This window comes from Cupressus sempervirens, chromosome 3 (genome assembly GCF_028749045.1).
Source record: "Cupressus sempervirens isolate cs-2001-9-10 chromosome 3, ASM2874904v1, whole genome shotgun sequence".
NCBI lineage: Eukaryota > Viridiplantae > Streptophyta > Pinopsida > Cupressales > Cupressaceae > Cupressus > Cupressus sempervirens.
In genome coordinates this window covers 336,780,492-336,806,924 of record NC_143120.1, presented here as the reverse complement: position 1 = coordinate 336,806,924, position 26,433 = coordinate 336,780,492, and the positions used below count along the sequence as shown (strand labels likewise).

At 35.6% G+C, this 26,433-nt stretch overlaps 1 long non-coding RNA gene across 6 annotated transcripts in view; it reads left to right on the top strand.

Annotated features, from left to right (window-relative positions):
• Window positions 1–412: 412 nt before the first annotated feature.
• The window catches only part of LOC149566360 (uncharacterized), a 49,465-nt gene continuing 23,444 nt past the window's right edge, over window positions 413–26,433 (top strand). For 2 of the 6 annotated variants that reach the window (XR_016361556.1, XR_016361555.1), the window contains exons 1-2: window positions 574–802; window positions 953–1,048. This is a non-coding gene — a long non-coding RNA (uncharacterized LOC149566360). Of the gene's footprint in view, window positions 497–573; window positions 803–952; window positions 1,049–1,551; window positions 1,603–26,433 lie in introns of those variants that run through there. The other 4 variants (XR_016361554.1, XR_016361553.1, XR_016361557.1 and 1 more) reach the window with 4 other exon arrangements.

Sequence of the window (26,433 nt, the reverse complement as noted above, 5' to 3'; positions counted from 1 at the left end):
GCTAAAAGTAAGGATAGCTAAGGTTTACTTAGGTAGGGGTCCGATGGGAGGGGCTTGGGCTCTATTTTTGTGGAGCGAGTGGCTCCATAATACTTTTTTAGGGGGGGCTAAAGGGTTAATTGGAATCTTTTCCTATAAAATAGGAGCCCCGAATTTTTAGCTCTCTGAATTTGAGCGGGTGAAAAAGGGGTGGGGCTGAATTTAGCCCCACCGGCTTAGGGAGGAATTATGCCATTTATCAACAATCTACACTTCATTTTCCCATCAAAATGAATTCCCACCAAACAAATTTATGAATAAATTTAAATTAATTTATGAGTCAAAAGCTTCCTTAAACTTAGCAGCTATGTTTTTTTTGAAGCGGACTCATTTATAAATTCATAGGACCACTTCCCTTTTTAAATATCCCTAAAAACTCTCAGCAACACCCGCTCTATTTTTAAGGAGGCGGGTGCCATGGGACCCCAGCCTTAGGTTTCCTGCAATTTCCTTCACGGTAATGACGGTGTTTATATTAGTTCGTTTCCTTTTTCACCGCAAATCCGTGTTTAATGAGGCTACTTTATTTTGTAAACACTGTATTTTTTCGGCATTCAGTTAATGTTAATTCAGTGCTTTTCATTTGGAGATGCTCTGTTTTTCTTTCTCAAAGATGTTCCGTTCCTATTTTCCTGGCTAGATCTGTGCATGATTAGCTGCAAAGTTTCACATTTTTATTCCAAGATTTGCAGTGTAACGCCATGGCTATCAACCATCCGTTAATTCTTTTGCCAGAGGCGATGGACGATTTTAGCATTTTAAGGTAATATCGCTTTCCAGCCTATTTTTAGAAAATGTGCATTCGTAAGGGTTTTTATCTTTCTTTCTGGTGTAAATTGTTATTTTTTCAAAAAAAATTCCCTAAAAACTGAAACGAATTGTGTGAATTTTTCTATTTCAAAAATTCCTACAGAATACTGCACACGAATGGCCACAATTTCAGGCATCTGATGATGCCCTAGGTGTTGTGTTGGTGCTGCTAAAAGCGGGAACAGGGGAACCTTTACAGGTAAGGGTTTTTATACGCTATGAAGCTTGTTTGGGTACAAATTCATTTACTTTGTTATTATTACTTAGTATTAATGCCATGCATCTATATATATTTCACATCGTCAGTACTTGCACATGACTGCAATGAAAATGGAATTTTATTTCTGTGCTCATTGATGTTAAAAAAATCTAAAACGTTGACGTTAAAAAGTCTAAAACTTTGATGTTAAATTTTAATTCAGTATCGAATTAACCATAATTCAAATAGATTGTAGAATATAAGTTAGGTACATCAATAGCCACACTTTCCAAAAAAATAGATCAATTTCAAGCACCTGCCACCTACCATCTCGATCGGCAAGCGTTCTATAAGCAAGTAGGTCACATTGTTATATAAACAGTATAACCTCGGCGGGCTATTTCTCCCTTTGAATTGATTAGCCTCGTTTAAATTGTTCGTGAAATAGATTTATTTGTCCATAACTTATTTTATGTAATACTAATAAGGAATGCATTTGACAGGAATTCATATGGTGATAGTGAAGGGCCAAGGCCATTTGTTTACTATTTGGGATATATATATATATATACACCATTCTTTCGTAGAAAATCATTTGCTCTTCGTAATACTTCAACTTTTCTTTGTCTGGTTAAATGTAACAGCATTTTGATGGCTTTTAAAACTGGATTTGAGGTAGTTGTGAAGGAAATTGAACCCTCAACCTGTGGGATCTCATCGCTTCTGTGATCTTTGCGTTGCTGCTCTACTTCATAGTCAATTTTAAGTAGTATTCATCATTTTCAACCCCTGATTTAGATGGATTCATAACCAAGGTCCGTACAATTCACAGTTGTCTAGCTATTAACTCCGCCTCAAATTCCAGCAATAATAAGCTAAAGATTGACCTTAACTAACGATTGCAGCTCAAATTAGCAAATTCTTCCACGAAAATAGAACGCTTGTCTTAATCCAACACAAATTCATTAACAGCTAAGCCAAAAATCTCTCGTTCAGCCTGAAGCAATTAAGAAAAATCCAAATTAAGAAAACTTTAAACAACAAAAAGCTCAGATAATCTCAATCTTGTTCAAAATCGCCGTTAATTAAGAATAAAATTTAAAAGTAGAGCATAAACGCGCGTCATATCTGCCTTTCTGATCACAAAGAAAATGTGAATTTTCCCGATTTCTGCGGATTCATAGTAAATCAAAACTTTAATCAAAAGCCTTGCGCTATCCATTTCATCCTGAACTCGCCAGATCTCTTTAACTCCACTGCCTTCGCCGTCTTCCAATCACAAAGTACAGAAAATGGAATTCAAAGCACAAATTCAATTCCACACTAAATTCTTAGACTGTATGCACAATGTGGAATCAGGGAGAAAATTCTTAAGACTGTTTGCATGTGGAATCAAGGAAACAACGTGCGAAGTGTTTCACAAAATGTCTCCAAGACACGATGCTTCATGTGCTGAAATGATTGTAAAACTCGCACAAAATGGATCCATAGAAACTTTCAAGAAGATGCAACTGACAGTTGTAGAGCCAGACTTGACAATTGTCCCGAATTGTCCCTATCTTCTCCTTGGTTTTAACAAACAAATTGCCCCACAGACTTGACAATTGTCCCTACCTTCTCCTTGGTTTTAACAAACAAAATGCCCCAGAACAGGGTATAGACATTTGTTTAAGCATAGAAATAGCCATTGAGGTTGAGGGGACTCGAACGTGTGACCAACTGGGAAGGTACTAGGTAGTCGATGTCCTAAAGCAAATCCTTGAAAGCATGCATTCTCACTTGCTGCCTGGGCTAGTAGCCATGGTGGCAGGGCATACAAAGAAAGTTTAAAAGATTGTATTAACAATCAAGTTCACTTTTAGGGTCTGTTTAGGTGCAGGTATAGGAATTGAGAATAGGAATGCATATTGAGAATAGGAATGCATATTAGGAATAGGAATGACTATTCCAATAATACCTATTTTTTGGAATAGACATAAGTATATTTTAGAGGCAAAATGAGAATATGTATTCCTATTCCTTATTCCAATTGATGCACCAAATGAAAAATAAAAAACGTATTTCTAATTTCTAATTTCCAACAACCAAATGGGCTCTTAATCATTTAACTCCTTATAGAAACGAAGCTCAAATCTGCAAGGTGATTAATTCACTAAACCCTCAATTGTGAAGCCATAAAAATGATTCGAACAATAGCACTCCCCCTTAATTTGTGGTGTGCATAGCTAAATAAAAACTAAATTTGAAATGATTTTAGAATCTACGACAATAATTTGCTAAGTGAATTTGTATAGGGCGAGCATAAATTTAATGCTTTAAAAACAACTGAAAGGACATCAAATTTCAAACCATAGGAATTATAAAGAGAGAATTATAACACATAACAAGAGATAGAGAAGACGACACATTAATTACGAAGCTCATTTATGTGGACTACATCTTTGGGTTTGGCTCAAATGAGTAACCAATCTATTAACAATGCGCTTTACAATAGTTTGTAGCCCATCTGCAAAGTCACCATACAATCCTTACTCAAATCACCTCATAATAAGGCTCACAAAGCAATAAGATAGATTTACAAAGACCAAGAAAAGACTTTGCATTAAGGCTCTGCTACAGTAATAGAGCATTATTAACTCATAATTCTTATTCTTTCTACAAGAATCATTTTCACAAGAATTTTTTCACAAAGAAATGTAATGCGAACTTGCTAATTCTTCTCCCCTTACAATAGGCAAAGGTCCTCATTTATACACAAAATATGTACCAAAAGAGACTTACCCAATTAATTTTGAAATAACTCCTTTATCTATAAAGATAAAATCTATCCCACGACAATCTTTGATAACCCCTTAAAAGTCTCAACAAAACCCTTTAATTATCCTCACATTTTATTTTAAGCCTGTTGTAAATTCATATTAAGTTAATGTGAGGTTTTAAGCTTTAATTAGGGGGGTTAATCTCTTAAAATTAGAGGAAAATAGGGTATCGGCATGTTAAATAAAACACATTCTCTTTAAAGTGCCTATGAGACCATTTAGTTAGTAGTTTATGAGGGTCACTCCTATTCAAGAGGTTGTAGGTTCAAACCACCGCACCTCCTATTTTTAGTTGAATAAGTGGCATTAGGAACTATTTAAATAACATGTGTGCCCAACTTATTCTTAAGTTCAAGTGTGGCGTGATGGTAAAGGATGACAGTTTTAATAGTGGAAGTTATGGGTTCAATTACCCCAATTATTGGTTTGGTTCAAAGTTAAATAATATCAGTCAACCCTACCACATCATTGTAGACAACCACATTATTGTAATGTTAACATCCTTCCATGTCAGTAAGCTAATATCATCAAAGTCAACAGTCAAAATTTTGACCAATCTTTAACTGGTTGTAACTTTCGCATATGGACTGAATTTGAAACTAAATATAGTTTGAGAATCAACACAATGATCACTAAAGTTTAAGATAAAAGATTATTGGATTTGAGATGGTCAATTTTTTCATGGTTGACCAAATTTTACGATGTGTTGACCAAACTTTGTTTGAACATAACTTGTACATACAAGCTCCGAAGGATTCGAATTTAGGACCTAGACAATAGTTGCTAAGTGAAATTGCATAAAGGTGTACAAATATTTAATGCCTAAAGAATAACTAAAGGGCATTACAATCTAGAAATAACATGAATAATAAAGAGAGAGCATTTATTGCAACATATAAAAATAGAACCAGATTGATATAGAGTTCATCCAAGTGGACTATGTCTCAAGGTCTAGCTCAACTAAGTTACCAATCTATTAATAATGCTTCAAATGCTCCTAGGAACTATCTTACAGTGTTATGTGGCCCATCCACAAAGCCATGATAGAAAAACCTCACTCAAATCACCTTACATAAAGCCTCTCATAGCCACAAGGTTGATTTGCAAAGAGAAAAAGAATGGCTTCGTCTAAAGGCTTTTCTACAAAAAGAGAGCATTATTACAACATAGATTCACTATTCCTTTTTGCAAGAAGTTTCTTCATAAGACTTATTTAACAAGAAAAAGAAATATTCTTGAATTTTCATCACAAGAGAAGATGATCTCACTACTTCTCCTTTTTCTCTTTGAATCCAAATGAATCTAAATGTGAATGCATGAATTCCAAAGGCCTAGAACCACACCCCCACCCTGTTTATACATAAACATTAGCCAAAAATAGGCTAAAACTAATAAGTTTAATACTAAACTCCCTACCTCAAATTATCTTTGTTATAAACTTCTTGAATATTAATAATAATGATATTATACCACATAGAGGGGTTGTTTCAACCAATATCCTTATTTAAATAAGGATTGGTGATTAAAGAATTGGTATTATAACACCGATCCTGCAAAAGACTCTATGACATTTAATGGCACATCAAGCACCCTCTATTTTGACAGGGTGGAGGTTAAAGGTCCCAATCCCAATGGCTTTTATTCCTTCTTTGGGTGGTATAGGTTAAAAGACACTTCCCTCAAAAAAATAGCAACTCACATGTGTAGTGCAACAATAATTGTGGGTCAATATGTAATGAGAGGTTGCAAGTTTGAATCTAGCAACCATATTTTGTTCAAGTTCAATTCAATTGTTCTATTTCTAGCATGCCATGTGGTGTCACATGGGGGTGCCACATGACAATCTGTTACTTTCTCGTTATATGCCACATGTCCATCGTTGATTGGACAAAACTGCCATGTCACTTTCTCTACCACACCATCATATTGGCATCATTAGAATCATGTTTTTCATCTCAAACTTCAAATTACCATAACTTCCACATATGATCTTTGTTTTTGACAAAATTAATGCCATTGGAAAGCTCTCAACGAGCTATTTAATTTGAAATGCATTGTTGACCACTTTTGAGATGGTCAAATTTTCACCTTTTTGACGGCCTCTATACCTAATTTGACCAAAAATTTGACTAGCCATAACTTGAGGAAACATACTCCTTTCGAGCTCATTCAAGTTACATCAAGTTTATTTTGATGAGTTCTTTAATCTAGCACTACTTTTGAGAGATTTTGGAACACTTTATTTTTTAGTGGTAGATCCACCTGATGAAGTCTCCCCACTAAAAAGGCTTTTGGTCCTCCAAAAGCGTATGCAATAGAACTGTTATCTCCCTTGGCACAAATCTCAACTATGTTGCCACCTTGGAAGCTTCTGTGCAATGCTACTACTGCTTCACCTTTGACAATTGAATCAAACTTTGATCCTGATTCCATCCATTCATGCCTTGATACTATCCACTTTGCCCTCTTGTGGTTTTATATTTTGACAATGTCAAGAAAATCATGCATTGGCATATTTTCCTACTAGGGTCTTACATTTGAGCAATACTTTGTCAACATATCTATGACCATTTTTTCCCTTTAGGGGACTTATACTAGGACTTCAAAAGGGATGCGGGTAAAAATGGAACTTGAAAAACCATAAAAGAAGAAGAAAAAATGAGTATGGTAAACCTGTCTCTTAGTGCTTCTTATAATGGTGGTTCACATCTGCATTCCATCCTAGCCAACTTCTTAGGCATCATTTTGATGCTCTTTCTTTCTTGCAAACTACATGAGCGATGGAAACTTTTGCCTCAGCTTTGAAAATATTCCTTCACCTTTGTACTTTGGAATGGTTGATTAAAGGCTTCACCATAAAGCTCCATATGTGTTCACCTAAGCACCAAGGTCATGACAAGAGACCTTCAGAAACATCGGTCATCAACTGACCAACCTGGACAAAATCTTTAAGCAGAGAACTTCAAGGCATCTCTTGGTTGTTCACTGCACAACTTTGCGTCACTCAATGGTATGACCAATTGGATCTATCCTCCAAATTACAACAAGTGCTTCCTCCCAAAGAAGTTTGCACCAAAAGAAATCAGCTATAAGAAGTTACTAAGTATTCTCCCGTTTGGAGTGCAAAGACATGGCTTTCAAAAACCTTACAATATCTCAATTATAGGATTATACAAATTTATACAAATATTTACAGATAATAAAAAATTTCAGAGTTTCACACTCTAAACCATACTAGCTTAAGATCAATAATACTTTACCCTTACTCTAAAGAGGTAACACACTCAAATTTGATGCAATTAGTTAGAGGGAAAGTGTTCCCAATTTTTACAAAGTTATTCAAAGGAACTTTCCTTCTTAGGTTTCACAACCTTCTATTGCACTTCCTCCTGGGTTATTTAAAGGCGGGGGTAACCACTGGCGTTGATTATGTCTCTACCTTCACTATGGTTGCTTCGGGTACCAGCTCTTCCTTTTCTTTAACAACTATCTTTTTTCCATATTCTACAACAAGTCAAGGTGGGTGAAGAAGTTATGGGTGTAACAAACAACATTTTCCAATCCAATGCCGACTTATATGGCAGTGGGTGCAATAATTTTGGATCTTCTCTAGCTTCCCTGCCTTCTTCTTTGTAGAAGAGTTAGCTTCACTCCCATCATCATATTTAGGAATTTTCCCAGCTGAATTTTCCTTATTCAAGGCTTTAGAGATCTAATTTATTGCTCCATATCCCAAACCTTGATTTTGAGGATATTGCTTCACCTCTATGGGATGGATCATGGCTTGTTCGTGGATGCCAAGGCTTTTTCCAGTGTATCCCATCTTGGTCATTATCTTTGTGTTGATACGCTTCGTGTGCCTTTCAAAGTCTCCAATAATAGAGTTCTTACTTTCCTCCTCATGTTGTGATGGAGAAGATTCTTCTATGCAACCATATTGGTTACTAGAAGCACGGGTAAGTTTTGGGTACTCTATTTGCTAACAAAACACATAATGACTAGCATCCTCCTAGCTTGAGCCATAATTTATCCATTTTCCATGAACACTTGTAAATCATTTCTTAAGACTCATTGTTGATGAATGCACCGTAGATGGCGCATTCATGCTACCTAGTGGAGTCAGTGAGGAATAAGAGGAAGTTCCCTCTAAATTTGGGCATGAAGCACATATGCCAGCAATTTGAAATTTAAGAGGACCCTTCTTATTTCACTCCTTCCACAACTTCTCATATAAGCCTTGCTCCTCCTTGTTAGACTCTTCTATAAGTCTTCTAAGATTTTCATTCTCTAATCGAAGGTGTTGATTAGCTTCTTCCAATTTCTAGAATCTCTCGTCCTCTTCCTGACAATCTTCAAAGAGTAGTTTCGCCTTCTCTTTGATGGAGTAGATGCTTGCCACCATAGATGGAGTCAATTCCATATTGGATGATTCCTTCTTTATTGATGCCATTTTAGAAAGTACACCTGCAATCACTTCTTGCAAAACTTGCCAAACTGGGCTCTGCTATGACTTGATCTAAATTTAGGATTTAGACAATAGTTGCTAAGTGAAATTGCATAAAGGTATACAAATATTCAATGCCTTAAGAATAACTATAGGGCATTAAAATATAGAAATAACAACAATAATAAAGAGAGAACAAATTGCAACACATAGAAAGAGATATAATAGAGAGCACCTAATTGATACAAAGTCTACACAAAATGATGTACTTAAAAAATGAAACTTGAAAACCCATAAAGCAAGGAGAAAAATTGAGCATGGTAAACATTTCTCTCAATGCTTCTTATAATTGTGGTTCACATCTAAATTCCATCCTAGCCAACTTATTAGGCATCATTTTGATGCTATTTCTTGCTGGCAAACTACACGAGCAATGACAACTTATGTCTCAGCATTTAAAAAAATTCCTTCACCTTTTTACTTTAGAATGGCTGATTAAAGGCTTTACCATAAAGATCCATATGTGTTCGCTTAAGCATTAACACCATGAAAAAAGACATTCAAGATATTGATCATCAAGTGACTGATCTAGACAGAGTCTTCAAGCATAGAAATTCAAGGCATCTCTTAGTCACTCACTGCAACTTTGAGTCACTCTGTAGTTTGACCAATTGGATCTATCCACCAAACTACAACAAGTGCTTCTTTCTAAAGAATCTTGCACCAAAAGAAATCTGCAATAAGAAGATACCAAGTAATTCTCCTTTTTGAAGTATAGAGATATGGATTTCAAAAGCCTTATAATATCTCAACCATAGGATTATACAACTTCATATAAATACTTACAAATAATAAATTATTTAGAGTTCATACTCCAAACATACTAGCTTAATATCAACAAACATATTACCCTTACTGTAAAAAGGTAACACACCCAAAGTTGATACAACTAGTTAGAGGCAAAGTATTCCAAGTTCTAACGGAATCGTTCAAAGTCCAACTTTCCTTCTCAAGTTGCCCAATCTTCTGTTACACTTCCTTGTGGGTTGTCTTAGAGGTGGTGGTAACTACTAGCTCTGATTGTGTCTATGCCTTTGCTATGGTGGTTTCAAGTACCACCTCTTCTTTAACAAATTTTGGCTGACCAAATTCTACAATAAACCTATGTGAGCAAAGAAGTTCTAGGTGTAACTTCCAACACTTTTCAATCTAGTGCCTACTTATATGGTAGTGGATGCAATGATTTTGGATCCTCTTTGGCTGCTTTGCCTTCTTCTTTGGAGAAGAGTCAACTTCACTCCTATCATCATAGTTAGGAGTGTACTCAAATGAATTAGCCTTATTCAAGGCTTTGGAGGTCTCACTGATTGCTACATATCCCAAACCTTGATTTTGAGGCCTATGCTTCACCTCTATAGGATGAGTCGCACCTTGTCTGTAGATGCCAAGGCCTTTTTCACTATATTTCATCTTAGTCAATTTTGTGCCAATACCCTTGGCATGCCCATCAAAGCCTCGAATCATAAAGTTCTTACTTTCCTCCTTTTGTTTTGATGTAGAAGATTCTTCTATCCAACCACTTCAATTTTTGGAAACATTGGTAAGTTTAAAGTACTCTATTTGTTGATAAAAATCAGATTAACTTGCATCCTCCTAGCTTGAGCCATAATTTGCCCATTTTTCATGAACACATGCAAATCTTGGCTTAAGAATCCTAGTTGAGGAATGCACCTTAGATGATGCATCCAAGCTACCAAGTGGAGTTAGTGAGGAGTTAGAGGAAGTTCCCTCTGAATGTGGGAATGAAGCACACATGCCAACACTTTTAGATTTAAGAGGACCCTTCTTGTTTTTCTCCCTTCACAACATCTCATATAAGTGTTGTTTCTCCTTGTTAGATTCTTCGAAAAGTCTTTAAAGCTTTGCTTTCTTTGATAGAAGACATTGATTAGCCTCTTCGAACTTCTAGAATCTCTCATCCTCTTCATGGCGGTCTTGAAGGAGATCCAAGTGGATCTGTTACTAAAAATTGAAGTGCCTCAAAATCTCCTAAAAATGGTGACAGATTAAAGAACTCATCAAGATGATTCAGACACATTTTATTTTATGTCATTTCTCAAACTTAAAACTTAAAAGTGTTCCAAAATTTCTCAAAAGTAATGTCAAATTATAGAACTCATCAAAATGAACATGATACAACTTGAATGGGCTTGAAAGGGGTTTGTTTGCTCAGGTTATGGCCAATCAAATTTTTGGTCAAACCAGGTACAACGGTCATAAAAAAAAGGTGAAAATTTGACCATCTCAAAAGTGGTCAACACTGGGTTTCAAATTAAAGAGCTTGTTGAGAGGTTTGCGACAATGTTTGTTTCATCAAAAACGAAGATTGTATGTGGAAGTTATGACAATTTGAAGTTTGAGATAAAAAACATGATTTTGATGATATCAACATGATGATATAGTAGAGAAAGTGATTTGGCATCTTCTCCCAATCTGCATTTTCCATGTAGCATGTATATGACATGGTGTACTTAGCAATTTTGTCCAATCAACGATGGACATGTGACATGTAATGACCAAATAAGGGATTACCACATGGCACCCCCATGTGATGCCACATTGCACATCAGAAATAGAACAATTGAAACATTTGAACAATTGCTAGATTCATACTTGCAACTTCTCATTGCATAATGACCCACCATTGTCATTGCACAATACATGCTATTTTCTATTTTTATGAGGCAAGTATCTTTTAACCTCTACGCAACTGCCCAAAGGAGTAGAAGTTGTTAGGATTGGAACCTTTAATCACTACCCTACCAAAATAGTGTCTAACCATTATGCCATTGAATGGCTTAGAGTCTTTTGCGAGATCAATATTATAATACCATTTCTTTTCCCACCAATCCTTATTTAAATAAGGAAATTGGTTGAAACAACCCCTCTAAATGGTATGATATCATAATCATAAAAATTCAACAAGATTATAACAAAGATAATATGAGGTAGGGAGTTTAATATTAAACTTATTAGTTTTAGCCTATTTTTTGCTAATGTTTATGTATAAAAGGGGTGTTGTAGGCCTTTGGAATTCATGCATTCACATTCGGATTCAAAGAGAAGAGGAGAAGTAGTGAGATCATTTTCTCTTGTCTAGTGGAAGAATGAGAGATCATCTTCTCTTGTGATGAGAATCTGAGAGTATTTATTTTTCTTTGTAAATCAACCTTGTGGCTATGAGAGCCTTTTTGTGAGGTTTTTCTATCACAACTTTATGGATGGGCTATAGAACACTGCAAGATAGTTCCCAAGAGCATTTGAAGCATTATTAATAGATTGGTCACTCAGTCGAGCTAAACTTGGAGATGTAGTCCTCTTGGACAAGAGATCCACCTAGATCAATCCTCCCTACTAAAAAGGCTTTTGGTCCTCCAAAACTTCGATATTAATTTTGTTGCTACCTTCAAATCTTTATTGTAGTGCTTCTGCTTGCTTCACTATCGACAATTGAATCAGAGTCTAGTCCTAATTCCATCTAGCTATGCCCCTATACTATCTACTCTACCCTCTTGGTGTCTTATACTTTGACAATATCAAGAAAGCATGCATTGTCGTATTTGCATGTAGTAGGATCTTACACTTCAAAAATACATGGTCAACTTATCTATGACCATTTTTTCCCTTTAGGGGACTTACACTAGGACAAGACTAAAAATTGAAATGCCTCAAAATCTCCTAAAAATGGTGATAGAATGTAGAACTCATCAAGATGAATTTGACACTTTTTGTTTTGTGTCAATTGAAGCTTGTATGTACAAGTTATGTTTAGTCAAAATTTGGTCAACACATGGTAAAAAATTGGTCAACCATTAAAAAAATTGACCTTATTAGATCCAAAAATCTTTGATCCTAAGTTGTAGTGCCTCTTGTGTTGATTTTGGAACTATATTTATTTTTCAAAATTAGAGTATGTATGCACAAGTTTTAGTTGGTCAAAGATTCAAAAGTTTGATTGTTGATTTTTATGACATCAACATGTTGATGTGGTAGGATGATGACATGGCAATAATGTGGTCATCTACAATGATTTGGCCAAGTTGACTAGTACTGTTTAATTTTGAGTCAAAAGAATATTTAGGGGAGTTGAACCCATAACCTCCACTATTAAAATTGTCATCATTACTATCACACCACACTTAAGCTTAAGAATAGGTTGGGTGCACGTGTTTTTTAAATAGTGTCTGATTGTAATGTCCCCATTTTTGGCAACTATGTGCAATTGATGGGATTAGCTTATCATAGCAACCTTCGTGAGTTGACAGGGTGTTTTGGGTGTCTAAGTTGTGGACTTGCTTTTTTTAGTAAGTCTATTTTGACAGTTATTATTTTTGCCAGTGCAGTGGGTGGCTTTGGCAGTTGGTCGTCACCTGCAGTGCATGAGCTCTTATTTATTCATTAATTATTAAGTTGCATTATTATTATAATATTTATGTTATTATAATAATGACGTTAATAGATATTTCTAAAAATCATGTTGGAAAGTTTCAAGTGTTGAGTTCTTTTGGGAAACTTCCACAGTTTCTAAAGTGGAGTTTTTTAGGAAACTTTGGCCAACAAAGGATTATAAATAGGAGCTCATTTCATTTGAAAAAGCATGCTTGAAATATTAATTTTCTTTTGTTGCCTTTGTGGGTTTTTTTGAGTTCTGATATTTTGTCGCCCTTGCCGAAGTATAAGGCTTGAGTTTGAGAAGTTCTTAGCTATTGTGCTAAAGTATACAATTGGCCAACATCTCCTACTGTATTTACTATATCTAAGGAGAATAATCATGATTATTATATTGAATCTATTGTGAATATTGGCCAAGGGTTTTGAGTAGTTTCTATTTTGCATATTCTTCTATTTTTTACACTATGGCTTGGAGATTGGGGTTTGATCATTGTTTGAATTGACAAGGGATCGAATTGTTTCTATACATGGGTGTGATTCCAACCTATGAATTCGAGATTGTGGCATCTAAGGTTGTTGGTTGACATCTATATGCAGTGTGTTGGTTCAACATATGGTTTTAGTGAGCTTCAAATAAAGTACAATACCTTACAAAGCTGGGCAACATACATAATAGGGCTTGCATTTTTTGCCAGTCATGTGGGGAGCTAGTCATCACTCACATGTGCAGTCCCAGCATTGCATTCAGCAAAAGGAAAGACTTGCAATTTGATTGGTGTGAAACAATTTGTAAAAACAAATTGGCTTCCTCTATAGACTAGTTGTGATTTGCTATCAGGGTTTTTGGCATTCAAGTGGAACAAGGAAAAGATAATTCACATTCCACTAGATAGCTCCAACATATTTCAAAATATTATGATTTGGGTCTATGCCAAGAGATTTGATATTCAATACAACATTGCAATGGAATCAAGTTCATTTTAAATTTTCTCATTTTGGATTGTGCAAGAAATTAAATAAAATCAATAATATTTCAATGTTTTGGTGTGGCTTTAGTTAAATGTTGGTCATTCCCTTTTACAAGTTTTTAACATCCAAAATTAAAAAGGTGGTAAGTAAAAGTATAATGCACATAATAGTATTGCAATCAAGGGATAGTTAGTGTCTTTACACTAATGCCACTTGTTCAACTAAAAATAGGTGTGGTGGTTTGACCTTGTGACCTCTTAAATAGGAGTGGCAATTACAAACTGTTAGCCCAGTGATCTCATAGGCAATTTTAAAGTGAGAAGATTTTATTTAACACAAAATATTTGGGTTTCCTCTAATTTTAAGATACAAAACCCCCTAATTAAAGTTTAAAACATAGTGTTAAGTTCATCCGAATTTAGAATAGCCTTAAAATATAATGTGAGTATAATTAAATGGTTTTGTTGAGCTTTTTAGGGGGTTTATCATAGATTTTCAAGGAATATATAATTTTATCTTTAAAGATAAAGGAGTCATCTCAAAATTAATTGGATATAAGTCTATTTTGGCACACATTTTGTGTACAATATGGGGTCTTTCACTCATTGTAAGGGGACGAGAATTAGTGAGAGCATATATTTCTTTGTGAAATAATTATTGTGAAAAAGATTCTCATAGAAGGAATAAGAAAATTATGAGGTAATAATGCTCTATTATTGTAGTAGAGCCTTTAGGCAAATTCTTTTCTTGCTCTTTGTAAATCAACCTTATAGCTTTGAGAGCCTTATTATGAGGTGATTTGAGTAAGGATTGATGAATTTACAAATGAGCTACAAAGTATTATAAAACAATTTGGAGCATTGTTAATAGATTAGTCACTCATTTGAGCCAGACTTGGAGATTAGTCCACTCAGATGAACTTTGTAATGAATCTTGTGTCATCTTCTTTATCTCTTTTTATGTGTTATAATTCTCTGTCTTTACAGTTCTTATTGTTTGAATGTTAATGTGCTTTTAGTTATTTTTAAGGCATTAAATTTATATTCACCTTTATGAAAATTCACTTACCAAATTATTCTCATAGATCCTAATATGATGCAAGAGCATGCTAGGTGTAAGAGCAATCTTGCATCAACCAAAAATATTTCATTTCAGTTGTTTGACTAAGGGTTGTCTTAATGCAAAGTTGTTGTCTATGGAGGCTTGTTACTCAATAAGTTAGTCATATGAGCTCAAAATGTCCTAATTTCAAAGGTACAGGTTCATCTCAGTCATATCAGTCTCCTAGTTGAGGCTCAATGTCATATCATAAGTATTGGTGAAGTTATTGTAGAATTTTGTTATAAATTTTTGGTGCAAAAACTTTTGACTCAATTTTGAAGGCCTAAACATGCCTGGATGAGGTCCATAGACTCAATGGATGGGCGCTTGTGCAAATTTGAGCCTATAGATCAAAAGCTGAGGATTCCAAAAAGGGGTTATAATTGGAGTAACAATTTAAAAGTTATAGCCTTCTGAAGTTGGGCCGACCAAAACTTCCAAAATAAATGTCAAAGATGTATTTGGTCAACTCTATATGTATTTTTAGGGTCTATCAACTCTAGGTAATAAGTTTGAGTGTCTAGAACCTTCCCGGGCGGCATAAAATTGCCTATTAAAGAAATACCCATAGATTGTTTAGGAAAGCTCTGGGTGATAGTTCATAGCTTTGTTTTGTAGATTACTATAATGAAGACGCCTAGGTGGGTTAGCATATCGTAATTCTAAATTTTGTAATTCTGCATTTGTGGCGATAATAAGAAGCCTGTATTTTGTTCTCACAAATCGCTATTATTTCTTTGTTTCTATTATGTGTTTAAGGTATTAAGGGGACCACCCTTCATCAAGTGGTATCAAAGCAAGAGTTCCTAAGTGTGTGAACAGATCACTGAGCGTGAGGCAATTTGCACTAGGACCTTAGATTGGGTGAAGTTTATCAAGAAGTTCCTGAGTGTGTAGACAGATTTCCAACTATGAGGGAGTTTGCACTAGGGTTTCAGCGAAAGTGTGAAGATGCCTCCACGAAGAGAGCATGGTGGGAGAGTTTTAGGTTTTACACATGAGGGTTTTAGAGGCAAATGCAAGAATTTCAAGAACAATGCACAGAGGAATGAATATTGTCGTAAGAGATGATGAAAGTGAGGATGAAAGAGAAGATGGAAATATTGATCAAGCAGTAGTAGATGAAGTTCTTACCCTAGAGGAGGAAAATATTTTTAAGGTCATTTCCAAGATTGGAAAAAGACCTAAGTTTGATGTTCCCACATTTGCTAGAAATCTTAACCTAGAGGAATTGATCAATTGAATCAATGAATTGGAAAAGTACTCTAAATATGAAGATATTAAAGATCCAAATAGGGTCAAGTTTGCGAAGGCCAAGCTAAAGGGTCACACAAAGATTTGGTGGTAGGAGATCCAATTGGAGTGAAATAAAAGAGGGAAGGACAAAATCACCAGATGGGATCGAATGATAGCTAAAATGAAGCGACAATTCATTCCCATGGATTATAAGCTTGATTTGTTGAAGAAAATGCAAGGGCTGAAGCAAGTAGGAAGATCTGTTCAAGAGTATACCTAAGAGTTCTACCAAGTTCTTATTAAAATCAGTCATGCAGAAGGTGATAAGGAGAAAGTTGCATGTTATCTTAATGGGTTAAGGCCAAGCATTTAGGAGGAGCTGAGTCTAGTTTGAATGACCAGTATTGAGGAGGCATAATAGTTTTCCCCAAGAGTTGAGGAGAAGTTGAGAAAAAGTCTAATAACAAGAATGGTGGAAGAGGTCGTGATGGAATATCTAGTGGATGGTCTTATGGAGGCCGAAATGATGATCAAAAGAACAAGGATGAGGTTGGCAGTATTAGTCAGAACTAGAGGGAAAATAGTTTGAATTGTTTCCATGATCAAAGCAATAAAGATAAGAGAGGAAGAGGAAGAGGACAAGGATCTAGAAGAGGAGGTTTCTATGGAAAATGCTTTCACCATGGAGAAGAAGGGCACAGAGCATTTGAATGTTCCCAATGCCAAGGAAGGATAGATTGGAAAACCGAAGGCCAGGCCATAGTCATGCATGTTGATGAAGATGCCAAATCATCCCATTGTGAAGATGCTCACAAAGGAGAAGTCTTAGTTAATAGGAGAGTCTTGTTCAGTGGAGAAAATAAACCTAATCAAAGGAGGAGTTTGTTTCGAATGAGGTACAAATGTGAAGATAAGTGATGTGATGTGATCATTGATGGTAGAAGTACTAACAATTTTGTATCAAAAAAGATGGTCACCAAGTTAAATGTCAAGAGGCAAAAATACATGTGTCCATACTGTATTGTCTAGGTGCAGGATGACCACAAGGTCATGATCAATGAGTAGTACCTAGTGAAGTTCAAGATTGGAAGCTACCAAGATGAGGTGCTCTGTGTATTCATACCTATGAACATATGTCATATGTTGTTGGGTAGGTCATGGTAGTTTGATAGGCATGATGTACATGATGGGCGAGAAAATACCTATACTTTGACAAATGATGGAGTGAAACATAAGTTGAATTAGTTGAAGGAGAAAAAAGAAAAGGTATGTAGTGCTATTAGAATATGTTTTTTAATGCAAAGGAGTTTCTCAAAAGTATAAAGCATGAGCATATGTTTTGTTATAATCCCAAAAGATGGTAAAGAAGAAGTAGAGGAGGTACCTGCAGAAGTTGCAGCTTTGTTGAGAGAGTTTTTGGATATTGTGTCAGATGATGTACAGAATGGATTACCCCCAGTGAAGAAAATCAGTCACTAGATGGACTTGATTTTAGTAGCTAGTTTTCCAAATAAGGCAGCACACAGAATGCCACCAGTAGAAAGTGAGGAGTTGAACAGACAAGTGCATGAGCTATTACAGAAAGGGTTGATTCAAGAGAGTTTGAGTCCATGTGTTGTACCAGCAATATTAGCATCAAAGAAGAATGGAGAATGGAGGATGTGCACAGATTCACGGGCTATCAACAAGATCACAATCAAGTATAGATTTCCTTTGCCAAGGATGGATGATATTATGGATTGTTTGAGTGGAGTTATGTATTTCACAAAGATAGATATGAAGAGTAAATACCATCAGATTCACATCATAGAAGGTGATGAGTAGAAAATTGCTTTCAAGACAAGAGAAGGACTATACAAGTGGTTAGTCATGTTTTTTGGGCCAACCAATGCACTTAGCACTTTCATGCGGCTCATGAATGAGGTAGTGAAGAATTTTATGGGTAAGTTTGTCATTTTTTACCTAGATGATATTTTGATCTTTAGTAAGATGTTGGAGGAGAATTTGATGCACACTTGAAAGGTGTTTGATAAGTTGAAGGAAGAAAATTTGTTGATAAACCTGAAGAAGTGTAGTTTTTTAAAGGAGTTGGTGTATCTAGGATTTATAGTTTCAGCAGAAGGTCTGAAAATGGTCCCAAAGAAAGTGAAGGCTATCCTTGAATGACCTACTCCAAGAGTGCTACAGAGGTAAGATCTTTTCATGGTCTAACTAGTTTTTACAAAAATTTCATAAGAGATTTTAATAGTATTTTTGGACCCTTGACTAAAACAATAAGAGGGGATACGAATAATTTAAGTTGGCTATAGGAGCAGATAAGAGTTTCAATATGTTGAAACAAAAAGTTACAGAGTACTCTATTTTTGCACTTCCAAATTTTAACAAATTGTTTCAAGTAGACTATGATGCCAATGGTACTATGATAGGAGTTGTTTTGAGCCAAGAAGGTAGACCTATCACTTATTTTAGTGAGAAATTGAATGATACCAATAGAAAATATTGTGTTTATGATCATTAATTTTATGCTATAGTTTAAGCATTGAAGAATTTGAGACACAGTCTTCTTCCTAAGGAGTTTGTTTTGTATATTGATCATCAAGTTTTGCAATATTTGAATAGTCAAGGAAAATTAAACCAGAAGCATTTGAAGTGGGTTGAGTTTTTGCAAAGTTCTACATTTTTTTGAAACACATGAGTTTGAAGTCTAACAGAGTTGCATACTCTCTTAGTAGAAGACAACTTTTATTGACAGAGATGCAGATTGAGGTTGTTGGGTTCAAGGAACTCAAGAATTTATATCTAGAGGATTCTAATTTTGGCAAATCTTAGAAGGCCTGTATAGAACCTATTACAGTAGATAGGAAAAAGTGGTTGGATTCCATAATCCAAGATGGTATTTTGTTGAAAGGAAGTCAATTGTGCATTCCCAGAAGTTCTATGATAGAGAATCTCATCAAGGAGAAGCATAGTAGAGGATTGGATGGACATTTTGGAAGATATAAAACCATTGCTTTGATTGTTGAGAACTACTATTAGCCACAGTTGCAAGAAGATGTCTAGAAGTTTGTACAGAGTTGCAAAGTAGGTTAGACATGGCAAAAGGAGTGATGCAAAATATTGGGTTGTATCATCCATTGCCTATACCAAAGAAGTTGTGGGAGGATATCTGCATGGATTTTGTTCTTGGCTTACCAATGGCATAGCGAAAGTATGATTCTATATTTGTGGTAGTTAAGAGATTTTCAAAAGTGACAAATTTCATTCCCTACAAGAAGACCAGTGATATTCATGTCGCAAAGTTGTTTTTCAGAGAAGTGGTAAGACTACATAGTCTGCCAAAGATTATGGTTTCAAATCGAGGTACCAAATTTGTTGGGTATTTCTGGCATATATCATAGAAGAAATTGGAAACAAATTTAAAGTTCATTCATCACATCATCCATAGACTAATGGACAAATAGAATTTGTGAATCACAGTTTGGGAAACTTGTTGAGATGTTTGGTTGGAGATAAACCAAAAGGATGGGATCTGATCTTACCACAAACAAATTTTGTATACAATAATTATGTTAAAAGGAGAATTGGTAAATCACCATTCCACATTGTATAGAATTGGCTCTAAATTGAGGCAATTGGATAAAAGAGAAATAAGTAGTGTTGAAGTGGAACAATATGTTGAACATTTGAACAATATCCATGAGGAGGTGAGGAATCACATTATTAAGATGAATACACAATATAAAGCTAAGGCAGATGTGAAAATGAGGTATAAGGAATTTCATATTGGATATGAAGTCATGGCTCATTTAAGAAAGGAGCATTTTTCAGTGGCTATTAAAAAGCTGAAAATGAAGAAGTTTGGACCGTGCAAGATAATGAAAAAGCATGATTCTGGAAATGCATTTGAACTGGAGTTTCCTACTAAACTAAGTATGTCACCAGTATTTAACATTTTAGATTTGATAGAGTATTATGAAGGAGGTGACAGAGATGAAGTTGCAAAAGTGTAGTGGAGTAATCCCACAACTAGTTCAGCTATAAAGGTGATTGAGAAGATATTGGACAACTGTGTTGGCAAAAGTACAAGGAACATAACCTATGAATAGTACTTGGTCAAATGGAGGGAGACCAATAGAAGATGCATCATGGCTAGCAAGGGGGGAGGTTGACCATCTTGGTTTTCCTATAAACACCTGAAACATGATGGGGTCACTTCTCAAATTACCCTGGGTATCTAATGTAGGAGCATCCTAGGTTTAAGAGAAATCTTGCATCAACCAAAAATATTTCATTTCAATTGTTTAAATAAGGGTTGTATTAATGTAGAGTTTCTATTTGTGGAGGATTTCTACTCAGTGAGTCAGTTATACGAGCTCATAATGTCCTAATTTCAGAGGTGGAGGTCTTTCTTAGTCATATCAGCCTTCCAATTGAGGCTCAATGCCACGTCATCAGTATCGGTGAAGTTATTGTGGATTTTTTATATAAATTTTTTGTAGAAAAGTATTACGCTCAATTTTGAAGGCCTAAACATTCCCGGATGAGGCCCAAAAATTCGATGAAAGGGTGCTTGTGTGAATTTGAACCTGTAGATCAGAAGTTGAGGATTCTGAAAAGAGGTTATAATAGAAAACTGGAGTAACAATTTAAAAGTTATGACCTTCCAAAATCATTCTGACCAAAACTTCCAAAATAAATTTCAAAGGTGTATTTGGTCGACTTTGTATGTATTGTTAGGGTCTGTTTGTCCTAGGTATTAAGTTTGAGTGTCTAGAACCTTCCCAGGTGGCATAAAATTGCCTTTTAAAGAAAAGCTTGTAGATTATCTAGGACAAGTCTAGGTGATAGTTCGCAACTTTGTGTTGTATATTACTCTAATGAAGGCCCCAATGTGGGATAGCATATTGTAATTCTGAATTATGTAGTTTCTCATTTGCAACGATAATAAGATACTCATATTTTGTTCTTGCAAACTGCTATTATTCTTTGTTTCTGTTATGTGTTTAAGGTATTAAGGGGAACACCCTTGATCATAAAATCATATCAAAATTTGTACCAACCTTTTTTTGTTGAATGTTCAGACTTATGGATGACCTGTTTAGTTAAGAACCAAGGGTTCAGGGGTATCCATTCTGTCAAATTTTCCCAAGGAACGATCTCGACCTCATCCATCCCTTTTTGATGTTGAGGGCCTTGCTCTCAACAAGACTTTATCTTTGGTGGGCTCTTTGTGAACCATTCAACTCCATCGGTAAACCAAGGGCCCTTTGATGAATTATTACCAACTTTGAAGAAATAAGAAGGCCAAAAATTGGCAAGAATAATAACTAATTACAATTTTTTTCTTAAGAATTCATTTTAAGTTGTTATTCATGGTCAAATGGCTTAAGTCAAAAATTAGGTTAAAGATATCTTAAGCTTAGGATGATGGGTCATTAAATTTAAGATTTGTAGTATATCAACATAAAAATGATTTGATATGATCAAATATAAAGTTATTTATAGATTTAGGGCTATGGTAAGTAGGAATTTAATTTCAGTAGGGCAAATCAGTAATGAGGGTTGTGCAGTTACTTTTAATGATAAAAATTGGAAGGTTTCAAAAGTTTCCCTTGTAGTAGTAAATGTGTGAAAGTAGGCATCTTATATCTTTGTACAGATCATGCTATTCCTTCTACTTTGATTGTTTTAGAGAAAAATGAATGTTCAAGAACAGTCGTTGTAGTTGAGCAGGGAGAACAAACTATTGCAATACAACGCTATGGCACCATAGACTTGGGAACATGAGTGAGAAAGGTATGAAAGTACTTCATTCAAAGAAAGTCTTACAAGGTCTGAAATGTGTTAATATGGATTTCTATGAAAGTTGTGTGTATAGAAAACAAAAGAGAGTGAGTTTTGTGAAGAGTGAGAAGGAAAAGAAAAATGAGAAATTAGTTCAATTAGGTTTCTTTTTAAATCCAACTATCATTAGAAAAAAAAGTATAAATATAAGAATATGTTATATTGATAAATATAATAATAATAACCACAATCTTATAAATACAAAATATGTTTACTCAACTAAAGAAACAATAATAAAATACCATGCCAATACAATTAATATAATCATTATATTATTAGTATAAATACAAAAATATATAGATATGGTAATAAATATATAATTATTTATTTAATAAATATTAAATAATAACAGAATAATAATGCTTAGGTTTATGTGTTATTGTTGTCATCAAGATTACTTCCATCTTGGGAGGTTATTACTAATTGTTATAGTTAATAAATAATAAAGCATTAAATTACGGTTAGGTTTGGTTGTGGGCAAAGATTAAAGTATTTAATTAGAGTCATAATTATGATTAATAAGGATTTATTTAATGTAATTGTGTGCACAAATGAAATGTCATAAATAAGTGGTATGGAAAAAATTATTAACATGAAAAATCTTTTGTATTTTTTCCATAGCCTCATTTTTTGATGTAAGTAAGATTGTTGACTTTTGTATGCATAAATTTTTTGTATTGATTTGTAGATGGACCAACTTCCCATAGGGGGATTCATTTTTTTTTTAAACCACTTTATAGAAAATGCAATGAATAATAATATACTATAAAACATGAGCACTCAAAGTGAACATCTACCCATAATATATATGTCTAAGAAACAATGTTACTATTATGTATTGACTTAGAATGATTTCTATTTCATTTGCACCACCAACAATTTTAAAGAAATATTTTAGTTACTATAAATAAAAATCATATTGTAAAAAACATTCTATGCATCTTGAAAGTTAAAATTGTATTTAATTAATTCTTATCAATTTCCTTAAAAAATAAAAATATTGAATCAACATTGCTTGTTGTATCTTACTATCAATGACACCTTTGCACCTCCTTTTTGTGCAAGTGCTAGTGTGTGTGTGTGTCTATATATATATATATATATATATATATATATATATATATATATAGGAATCGTATGATAACTAAATTGCTATATATAATTTCTTAATAATATTATCCATATTTTTAGCAAAAAGAGGGGTAAAAATTTATTAAGACAAAAAGGAATACAACAAGGAGAGCTCAACAAGGAGCTCGATCCTGAGCAACAAGATCATCAAATTCTTGCACCATCTTAAAGGATAGTTGCCCCCTATCCCTAATATTCCAACCTGGATCATGACTAGAAGCCCATTTGGCTAAACAATCAGCAGGTCTATTCCATTCTCGTGGAATATACTTGAACCTAATGAATTGAAAAGAGGAAGAGAAGAAAAGAATCTGCTTAACAACATTGGCCAGCTGCCAACTAACATCCTCAAGCTCTTGCGAAGAAAGCATGTTCACCACCACTTGGGAATCAAACTCACAAATAATCTTACTCCATCCCCACAAGCAACACTGTTCCACAGCATATAAAATAGCCTGAGCTTCCATGAGATTGTTAGTATAATCACCCTTATGAATTGAGAAGAAAAATTTAACATTCCCAGAACTACAACGAGCCACTCCACCAATACCAGCCGGACTAGGATTCCCACGAGAAGAACCATCAGTGTTAATTTTCAGAACTCCACAGGGAGGAGTAGTCCAGTGCCCATCCCGGTTAACCCAACCCTTCCTCTGATGGTGAAGCTACCTGGACATAGAAGGAAACCTATGAGCTGCAACCCCATCCTGCAGATGAAAATTGAGGCGATTACAGATAGCAAGATCAACCGGATCCATACCCCCATCAAGCTCACACTTCACAAGAATAGTTTCCTGGAGAGAATGTGATATTTTCCACCAAAGATGCAAAACACCAAGCCGAACATCTTGGAATATGCGACAATTCCTCTCCAACCAGATATGCCAAAGCATGAAAGATGGGCCAGCAATCCAAGAAGCATGGAGAGAAGAAGACTTGGAGGGAGCACTACCCAAGCGAGCGCAGAACTCAAGCAAAGAGGAAGCATGCCGACAAGAGCAACCCCAAGCGCTCCACCAAAGGTGCCATATCTGAGTAGAATAGGAGCAATGGAAGAACAGATGGGAGACAGACTCCTCTCCATTACCACACAAAACACAATAAGAGAGGCCCTGAAATCCACATTTACAAAGATTATCCCAGGTAAGACAACGGTTGTGAGCCACTAGCCACATGAAAAAATTGCACTTGGACCAAGAAACTTTATTCCAGACTTGCTTCCACCAAGGGACCTTAGCATCCCCAAATAATTGTCTAGTTATCTCCTGATACCCAATAGAGACATGATATTTACCAGACAAGGTACCACCCCAAGCCAATACATCTGGACCAAGCAAAGAGGAACACTCTCTAGAGGCCAGAATTTGAGAAAGCTCCTGACGATCCATGTCTATACCTCCAGGAGGCCAATCAGAGGAATGCTTCCATCTATAACCAACAACAGGTCCCAATTGATAAGGAGTCTTGTAATGAGCCACTTTATCCCATCCAGCGGCCAGAAAAGAGTCACAAAGAGGCTGAAGATGAGGGTATATGGATAAAATGGAAGGGAATCCATCCCAAGCATCAGACCAAAACAAAGCCTGAGAACCTCCTTTACATATCCAGAACAGACCCCTCTTCACCAACATCGCACCTGTCTTCAAAGTATGCCAAACCATTGAGCCACGACCTTCAAGAGGAAGTGCAGAAACAGAGCAAGGATCAGCACCATGAAAATATTTATGAGTGATAATACGAGCCCAAAGTTGATGCTATCCAGAGCACCATCGCCAATAAAGTTTAGCAGCCAAAGCTTGTCTACTCAATAGAGCAGAATGAAGACCAAGACCACCCTCCTTTTTAGGCCTACAAACAGTTGCCCAATTAACCAAGCTCCATTTAGTACTACGCAAATTACCACTCCAAAGGAATTGTCGAGAAAGAGCATCAAACTCCTTGAGAAAGTAAATAGGTGCAGCATGAACCATGCTTCTATAAGTAGGAAGAGCTTGGATAACAGTTTGAAGAAGAGTAACCTGGGCAGCAGTAGAAAGCCATCTATGAGTCCAATGAATTACCTTATCCTGAAGCTTGGTAATCAAATTTTGCCAGAAGAGACGTGGCTGCCTGGAAACAGCAATAGGAATGCCAAGATAAGTCAAAGGAAGTGAACCTATCTGAAACCGTAGGATACCAACAATCCCGTGCTGAATAGAATCAGGAGTGTTAAAAAAGTAAATGAAAGATTTGTGCTCATTAACTTTCTGGCTTGAAGCTGCCAAATAAACGTCCAAAGCATGTCGAAAGGCTTCAGCTTCCTTGATCCTAGCAAGACCGAAAAGAGCAGAATCATCAACAAATTGAAGATGGGAAAGAGAAGGTAAGCCATTACCCCACCGCCAGCCTTGAATAGAATTCTGGGACACCTGATGCTTAATGAATCTGCCCAAGCCTTCAGCCATGATGATGAATAGATATGGGGAGAGAGGGTCACCTTGGCGGAGGCCTCTAGAAGCACCAAATAGTTGTGAAGGTTGACCATTAATAAGAATAGAAAAAGAGGCAGAAGTGATGCAACTCATAATCCAACTCACCCAGTCAGAGCTAAATCCAAAAGAAAGAAGAATACTCCTTAGGAAGCTCCATTTAACTCTATCATAGGCCTTAGCCATATCCAGCTTAACAAACATGGCTCTCTCCCTTGAAGTAGCCATAGAGTGAATAGCCTCAGTAGCAATAACCACCCCATCCAAAATTTGTCTTCCAGCAACAAAACCACCTTGTTCTTCTGAGATAATAATGGGAAGCCACCTTTTCAGTCTCTCAGCAATCAGCTTAGTAATAACTTTGTAGACCACATTACATAAGGCAATTGGTCTAAAAAACTCCAATTGATTAGCACCCTCTCTCTTAGGAATAAGAGTCAAGAATGTAGAGTTCAAAGCTCGAAGCATCTGCTTGCTAGCATAGGATTCTTTAACCACCTCCAACAAATCATGATTAATGATGTCCCAAAATTCCTGAAAGAATTCAACTGGGGACCAGGAGCTTTCCCCTTAGGCATGCCAAAGACCACCGCCTCTAGCTCTTCCAAAGAGATAGGACGCATGAGATAATCATTCATTTCCTGAGTGATAAGGGAAGGAATACAAGAAAAAATAATATTTTCTTCATTATCAGCAGGAGGAGAGTCCTCAGAGAAGAGGGTAGAGAAGTACGAAATAGCCTCCTGGAACAAAGCTGGTAAGGAATTCAGTTGGATACCTTGAGAATTAACCAAAGAAGAGATAGTGCTCTGATTCCGGCGAGATTGCACTGTTTTATGGAAAAAGGCAGTGTTTCGATCACCTTCCTGGAGCCAATCAACTCAAGCCTTTTTCTTCCAAAAAATTTCCTCTCGAAGTTCC